Source organism: Schistocerca piceifrons, chromosome 1, assembly GCF_021461385.2.
Source record: "Schistocerca piceifrons isolate TAMUIC-IGC-003096 chromosome 1, iqSchPice1.1, whole genome shotgun sequence".
Lineage (NCBI taxonomy): Eukaryota > Metazoa > Arthropoda > Insecta > Orthoptera > Acrididae > Schistocerca > Schistocerca piceifrons.
This window is the reverse complement of record NC_060138.1, coordinates 979,780,043-979,788,534: the sequence shown is the minus strand read 5'-3', so window position 1 is coordinate 979,788,534 and position 8,492 is coordinate 979,780,043.

Genomic DNA, 8,492 nt, shown 5'->3' with positions numbered 1-8,492 from the left:
AGGATAGCCAAGCGCAGTCTGAATTTGTCAATCTGAAACAAGCTTTGTTGAATGCACCACTTTTATCACATCCAGATCTTACTAGAAATTTTTCCATTGCCACCGACAGTTCTAACACCGCTTTAGGCGTACACATTTTTCAGGAAATTGAAGAAGACGGTACTACAGTAATTAAAAACATCGCCTTTGCGAGTCGCATTCTGTCACCTGCTGAACGCAATTATTCTGCTACAGAACTTGAAACATTATGTGTTGTATTGGCATTTACGAGATTTAGGCATTTTCTTTATGGAAGACATACGACCGTTTACACAGATCATAGAGCTATACAGTTTTTACTTTCCGCAAAATTTACACATGACAGATTAAGCAGATGGAAACTTTATTTACAGGAATTTAATTTTACAATTGTTCACATTCCCGGTACACAAAATGTTGTAGCAGACGCACTATCCCGTTCTCTCAGCAACAATCAGCAAGACATCGGAACCAACGTCTGCCAAGCAAATTTTAGCGTCATGTATATTCAACAAGTTGCATTTGAAAATTTCATTTCGTCGTCATTACGAGACATAGCACAAGAGCAGAGTAAAGACAAGGTATGGAAAGAAATTAAATACCTTTGGCAAGATAGGAATAATGTTACCATTAGAAACAATTACACTGTACGCAATAATATTCTGTTTCGCCGCTCTCACCCTGACAGCAACAATTGGTTACTATGTATTCCTGACGAGCTTGTTAACAAATTAATTTGGTATACTCATTTAAGTTACGCACATTACGGAGCCAGAAAATGTTTTCTTATACTGAGACAGAACTGTTATTTTGCCAACATGGAGAAACGTATTCGACGAGTTTTAGCGTCATGTAAAATCTGCCAGAAAGCTAAGTCAGACACGACTTCACATATTCCTCTGTTACATCCCATTGTACCTGTTAAATTGAGACACATGGCCGCTGTAGACATTTTTGGTCCGATTCCCAGATCTAATAGAGGATTTTGTTACATCTTTGTCGCTGTTGAACTCACTTCGAAATTTGTTACCTTCACTCCGTTACGCAAAGCTACTGCTAAATCTGTTTCAAATGCATTTGTAAAACATTTTCTATTTCATGTAGGGCATGTATTGAAAGTAATTTCCGACAATGGACCACAATTTCGATCTGCTATATGGACACGTATGTTACGAACAAGAAACATTTCTCCGATTTATATATCCAAGTATCACACTTCTACGAACCCTTGTGAACGACTAATGAAAGAAATTGGCAAACTATGTAGAATATACTGCTATAAAAACATATTGATTGGGGCACACACATACTGTCATTCCAGGATGTAATTAACTCGATACCAAATGAATCTACTATGCTATCTCCGACCGTTATACTGAAAAATGTTGAACCACCTAACAAAATTAAAGAATTAGTATCCTTTCCTACATCTCGTCGACTACGCCACCATGAAATAATTGACATTCCACTCAACAACATCAAACGTGCCGCAGAGCGCCGGAGAAGACAGCAAAAACAGGTTTGTACACGCCGTGACTTTCACGTTGGACAGAAGATATTAGTACGCACACATTACTAACCAACAGAGGAAAGAGTAGATGCAGTAAATTTGAGCTTCTATATGGAGGTCCATACAGAATTCGCAGCATTCCTCACCCCAATGTAGTACACGTCGAAACTCTGAGAACAAGAAAAAGTAAGGGCAATCACCATGTCTCCAATATTAAACCCTTTATTGAATGAACATACTTTAAGATTTATCACACTGTAATGCCATTTCCTGATTTTTATATGACCACTTATGCAATTATATTTATATGAACACCTACTGATGATTATCATATTTTTTCTTGGCAAGTGCCCGGCAAGGTAAGGTTAGCAGGTCGCATTTCTTGTCGTTATACATCAGACCATGCACATTTTTCCAGATAAACTTACATATTTTATGACCAATTATGCAATTCTATCTAGTGATATATTAATTTTATCAAATTCTTTCGCCATTAAAGTCTTCAACTCTCGCCTCTATCAACTACACAACATACAAGCTGAACACAAAGAAAGTCATTTCTTGTCGTTATATATCAGACCATGCACATTTTCCATTTTTCGTGTATGTATGTTTGTTTTCTTGTTTTGTTTGTATGCACTACGAAATCTTTAAGATATAACAAACACCAGTTGACTTTGACATTTTGCCTTATGATATCTCAACATCGTGACTATTTTACATTTTTTTTTTTTTTTGCTACTACACTATGAGACTGTGTGTACATTTTTGCACCTGAACACTCTCTATGTTTTTGACATAATACGTTTTCTGTCATGCTATGCTGTATGCTTAATTATATCACTAGAAACAAGTTTCTGTTTAATGGGTATATGATTTAAGTGCAAGATATTAATCCTTATTCATCATTTTCAGAAAGCAATAACGTGTAAAAGAAATAAATTAAACAAACCACAGTGGATTACTATGAAGTGGAAATTTCACCTTCGGAATGAATGAAATAAAATGCAATACCTCGTCATGAAGAGTATATGGATCATAATTAACAAGCATTAACAAGAATATACTATACACATCGTATGATAGCAGTCTTAACTAATTTTTTCTTTCAGAATACGAGGCGATTGATGCAGGTTGTTAGACAGAACTACACATCTTAGTTTTAGTGATGAAATATGCTAGAAATAAGAAACTCTATACTATGAATAGTTGTATGAAGTAAATGGTAATATGAATAATGAATAATGAAGTGTCTTTTTGAAGATGATAATGAATGACGATGAATAGTTATATGAAGAATATGCAGATATGAATAATGAGGTTTTTCTTTGCAGCTGATGATAGTGATGATAACGAAGTTTTTCTTTGTAGATGAGAATAATGATGAAGTTTATATATTTACTGTTAGTTAAGAAATGCTATGTAGTTATTTAAGTATTTGTTGCAGTTCGTTTTGACAGTATGTCTTATATCGCATGGTATAATGACTGAATGTTTTGGATAGGACAGCTAGAATACATACATATTGAGTACACATTTCATTACCTGTTAATTCGAAGTTCACTACTTTTCAGCATAATATGCGTTTCTTCTTTCAGCTTAATAATCCATTTTCTATTTTTTCCAGGAGAAGCTATTCATGAAAGTAATGTGCTATAAGCAGTTATTTATTAAACCTGCTCTAGTACTTGCATTTTTATTACCCATTTGTGTGTGTCATTCATGAATGTGATCTCATACACTCTACTTGTTCATAACCTTGCTACAGCTGACTCATGACAAATGACGTTACTAATCCTTATTTGCAGCAATAGGTCAAAAGCAAATATTTTCATGCCCTAGCAATTAATTATCGATCCCAACGCAATGCATTGCTGGCACAAAAAATGTATTACCAGTCCCAAATAATGCTACTAGTTTAAGAGATATTTACAGTACTAAATATAATGCAGATTTGCCAGATGTATTGAATCCATTATATCTATGTATTATTGGAACACAGACCTTGAGTAATAGTTACAGTGTGTTACACTTTAAATATGTCCTATGTCACTTGAATGATGAGTTCTGAGTAATACTGAATGATGTTTTCTAGCCACAGACCTTGAGTAATAGTTATAGTGTGTTACATCTTAAATATGTCGTATGTCACTTGAATGATGAGTTCTGAGTAATACTGAATGATGTTTTGTAATAATGCATAAATACTATGCCAATAATTTCTGTAAATAATATTTTTGTTATACTCTATAAATGCTATGCCAATAATTAACTCTCATTTTTAATGATGACTTCTGAATAATACTGAATAATGTTTTATAAAACTATATGAATACTTTGTAACTGGCCAATGAATGCCACTGTTTCTTATATTTTAAATTTGTCTTGTCACTTACATGCTATTATATATGAATATCAGTAGCTTGATGCTACACTCATTAACTCTTGTTTTGAATGATGACTTCTGAACAATGCATAAAAATGTTTAGTAACTGGCCAATGAGTGCCAATGATTACTATAACTAGATGAATTATGTTAATGCTATGCCATTAATTAACTCTTGCTTTGAATGATCACTTCTGAATAATGCATAAAAATGGTTTGTAACTGGCCAATGAGTGCCAATGATTACTATAACTAGATGAATTATGTAAATGGTATGCCATTAATTAACTCTTGCTTTGAATGATCACTTCTGAATAATGCATAAAAATGGTTTGTAACTGGCCAATGAGTGCCAATATTTAGTGTAATCAGATGACTTATGAATAATGTTCTGTAATACTCCATAAATAATACAGAAATGTTTAGTAACTAGGCAGTGAGTGCCAACAATTACTCATATTGGTTGATAGACTAGTGTAATTCTCTATGATGACTAGCATAAGACTTAATGTCCTTCACCTTCTGACCTAATTACCAGCAATTACTGCAATATCCGTTTGTCCTGTCTATCCTTATGATCATGGAGCACCATATTTGGTTTTTGCACTAATTCTATGTTGGTGAAAGAGTGTGGTGTTGACACATCATGCTGTCCACCACCTTGAACGATGGAGATGTTATTATGGTCCCACTGTTTGGTGTTCCTAATGTACTACCAAAATGATAACATTGAATATTCAGTGCAGCTACGTGCAACCTACTGTGCTACAACCATGATGCAATCCTTCCATTTCCTTTCCTAGTTCTTATAAAATGGTATATATATATATATATATATATATATATATATATATATATATATATATATATATATATATACACAGTGCGTGTGCACTTTATGTCATTTGTTAATGTGTTTTGTACTCATTCCGTATAAATTTTGTCATTGCTTGATATGTTCTGTACTCAGTGCATGTGCACTCTATTTCATTTCATGTTCTGGACTTATATATACATGTATATACTCTGTGACTGCAAACTTAGTTAATTAAGTAGATTTTAGAAAAAATTGTTGCTCATGACAAGTCCAATTGACTCACCATCGCTGCCAAATTTTTGCCCCCCCAGTGGAGGGTTATGTAAGAGGTCCGAGCAGATGTAATTTCGATGTATTGCTCATGCGCTGTCTGCGATATGCAAGGTCTCTGACCAGAAAGCAGTGTTGCCTGCAGTAGGAACTGTGTAATTGTAGCAGTAAGTTGTTGCTAGTCTGGAGTCTGGTCTGGTCTGGTCTGGTGTATCGTGTTGGCTGGCCCGGTCGCAGTGCAGCGATGCCGGAGCCTGAGTATTATTGTACAAGGTAAAAAGCAGCCTCGCGCATATGTAGTAATGTTATCTCAAGTCGCATGTAAATGTTTTAAAACTCTCGTAATAATAATCTTCCTCATAAAAAGTAACTTTTAACAACCATTCATTTCAATTTAAAGAATTTACTAATTTCTACCATCCATGATCATCCCGATTATTGCAATAGAAAAATCAGTTGCTTTCTTTCATAAATGACAGATAGGTCGGCCAGCATTGCACAGAGCTGTGCCGGAAAAATTTATTGTAAGAGCAGATATATCCGGCGACTTCATTGAGGTAAGAATTTTTCCTTTTTTTATTCAGAATGATCTTTCAGGGCCATGATGCAGCACTGCTGTCATCCAAAATTTACCGGGTTAAATTCACAGTGAATTATAGAAAAGTCATAAGTAAGCGACAATCTAATTGAGAGGTTAGTTACATTGTTTTATTACCAGGTTACTGAATTTTTTTTTATAGGGACGTTACACTGAATGTGAACGACATAATTATAATTTTTACTGTTGAGAGGTTTAGGAATTTTTCTATTGTGAGGTTACGCTAAATGTGGATGAATTTTGAGCTTAGATTAAATCAGAAAGAATTTTGTGTGGAGGTTAAATGTAAATGAATTTCTGTAGGGAGGTTACAAATGGGAACGAATTTTGTGGGGAGGTTACACTGTGAAAGAATTTTGTTTTGAGGTTACACTAAATTAGAATCGTATTCATATTATTTTTTTTTAATTTTGTGGGGAGGTTACAACCTAACTAACCTAAGGACATCACACACAACCATGCCCGAGGCAGATTCGAACCTGTGGTTGCTTCGTTCCAGACTGTAGCGCCTAGAACCACACGGCCACTCCAGCTGGCTATAATATTTATTTCTTGTTCTTGTGCAAACATACTATTGTCGAAGTGTGTAAATGCCTTTGAGACCCCTAGGAGGTCTTCAAAGTCTCTTCTCCCACCTGTAGTTTAAGGCCCCTGCCATCTTCAGTGGGAACCTATAACAATCAAATAATGTCTATTTCATCTTTGCAAATTAAAATTGTCAACATTTAAATGACAATCACGTTGGGCAAAATCACATATGTTTTCCACTGCCACGGAAGGGGAAGGAGTGCAAGGTTGAGCCAGACAGTAGGGGATTCTATCTTTATTTTATTTCAAAAGGTTTATTTCATTTTCTTGCTACAGTCAAGCATCAGCCAGTAGCTTCAGCTGCCTGTAATTTTCTCGTCCCAAGATCTGCTAGCACTACATCAGCACCGAGGTGGGCAATCTCGATCACGTGCCTCCATTGTGTGCTGACGAGGTAACGCTGCTTAGGCGAAGCTGACCTGGCCATGCTTCGGAACTTTCCATGCCGCTCCCGTGGTTTTCTCGGCTCCTGACCAATCAGGGCAGAGGAAGCCATGTGGCCATGCTGGAGGTGCCCTGCCGCCCGATGGGCAAAACGCCCTCTCTGCCGCGAGCCCTGTAGCTGTGAACATCATCTTCCCTTCCCAGTGCTGCGGCGCTGAGGACTTTGTATCAGTAGCTGCCACGCCATTCGGACTTGTCAGAATGGCAGCCACACTCTTCTTTAATTTTGCCTAAGTTTGCTGCGAACTATGTTTCGCCCATCACTACGTCTTGGCTCACCCTCACCTCCCCAGGCCTGACTCGTGTTGCCCATTTGAATTTTTGGTTTTTCTGCCAATAAATGGCCTCATTCCAAGAAAAGAACACTGTCTTTCAATACACTTTGGCCCTTCCCAACGGAGCCGTTCCTGCACAACACATACAAGGTCTTAGGAAGCATGGTATTTTCAGGTAACTACCTGGATGCATATAAAAAAGGTGTATCGTTATAGTGTGTGTTTTCGACTATCAAATACATGTTTACAGATGAGGGAGATTGCTTTCATTCAGCAACTACAACTAACCTCATTGTCTATATTGCGAATTATCTGTATCAGCCATTACAAGGGCAATGAGGAGGCAAAGAACGCCCCATGAAAATGTCGACACACTGTGGAGAGTAAGAGGTAGTAGTTCTCAGTTCGAAACTAGCGCGAGAGTAACATTTTACCTCCACTGTGACAGAGCTACAAACAGCTACATCGAACTCAGACGACATCTTTAGAAATTTTGTCATCATAAGATCCCTAGCTACGTTCAGTAACCAGTAGATCTAGATGTAGGAAACATAAAATACTTCAGAACTGTTGCTCAAAATACACAAATCTGGTAATGAAATCATATAACTGAATACTCTGTCAACTGCGCTTCATTCAGCAACTACACTCACAGCCACATTGTCGTATTTGCGTTGTAGTCCGGTAAAGCTACTTGAGTATGACATGTTCAATTAAGATAGCCATTCATTGTATGGTATTACGAGACACCAGTTTTATTAGTGTAATGCATATTTATAGTGTTTCCCATTACGTTATTGAACAAAACAGACAAACATACCAGAGAAATTGTCAACAATATATTCGACCTCATTATCGAAAATTGTCTGATGATGCCCAGGTTAGTTTTCAGTCTCACACATATAGCGACTTGCTGATTCCACACCCTTAACTTCTGCTACCTTTTCACACATCCGTAGCTCCTGCAAAATCTTATACTCAGAGCCCCCACCCAAACTACCTATCATGCAGTAACTTTAGCCTGGATCGCAGAATATTGTAATGGTTCATATTACAATTGCAGTTCTAAAGGGATGAGATTCATATCTCAGATGAGAAAACCCCAATGACGATGTTACTAGTTTCTTATAACTGTTTTAAACTGGCTAAATTGGCTAAACAGAATAACCAGTAATTGGGATATGTACAGCTCCGTTTACAAAAAGAAGGCTTGATGAAAGTGGTAAGTTCCTATGGGACCAAACTGCTGAGGTTATCGTTCCCTAGTTTTACACTCTACTTAATCTAACTTAAACTAACTTATGCCAAGAACAACACACACACCCATGCCTGAGGGAGGACTCGAACATCCGACAGGGGAAGCCATGCGAAAGGCTCCCAAGATCATGCAGCTATACCACGTAGCGCTTGATGAAGTCATACGATCGAGGCACACATATCTTTTTAACTTAAACTAACTTATGCCAAGAACAACACACACACCCATGCCTGAGGGAGGACTCGAACATCCGACAGGGGAAGCCATGCGAAAGGCTCCCAAGATCATGCAGCTATACCACGTAGCGCTTGATGAAGTCATACGATCG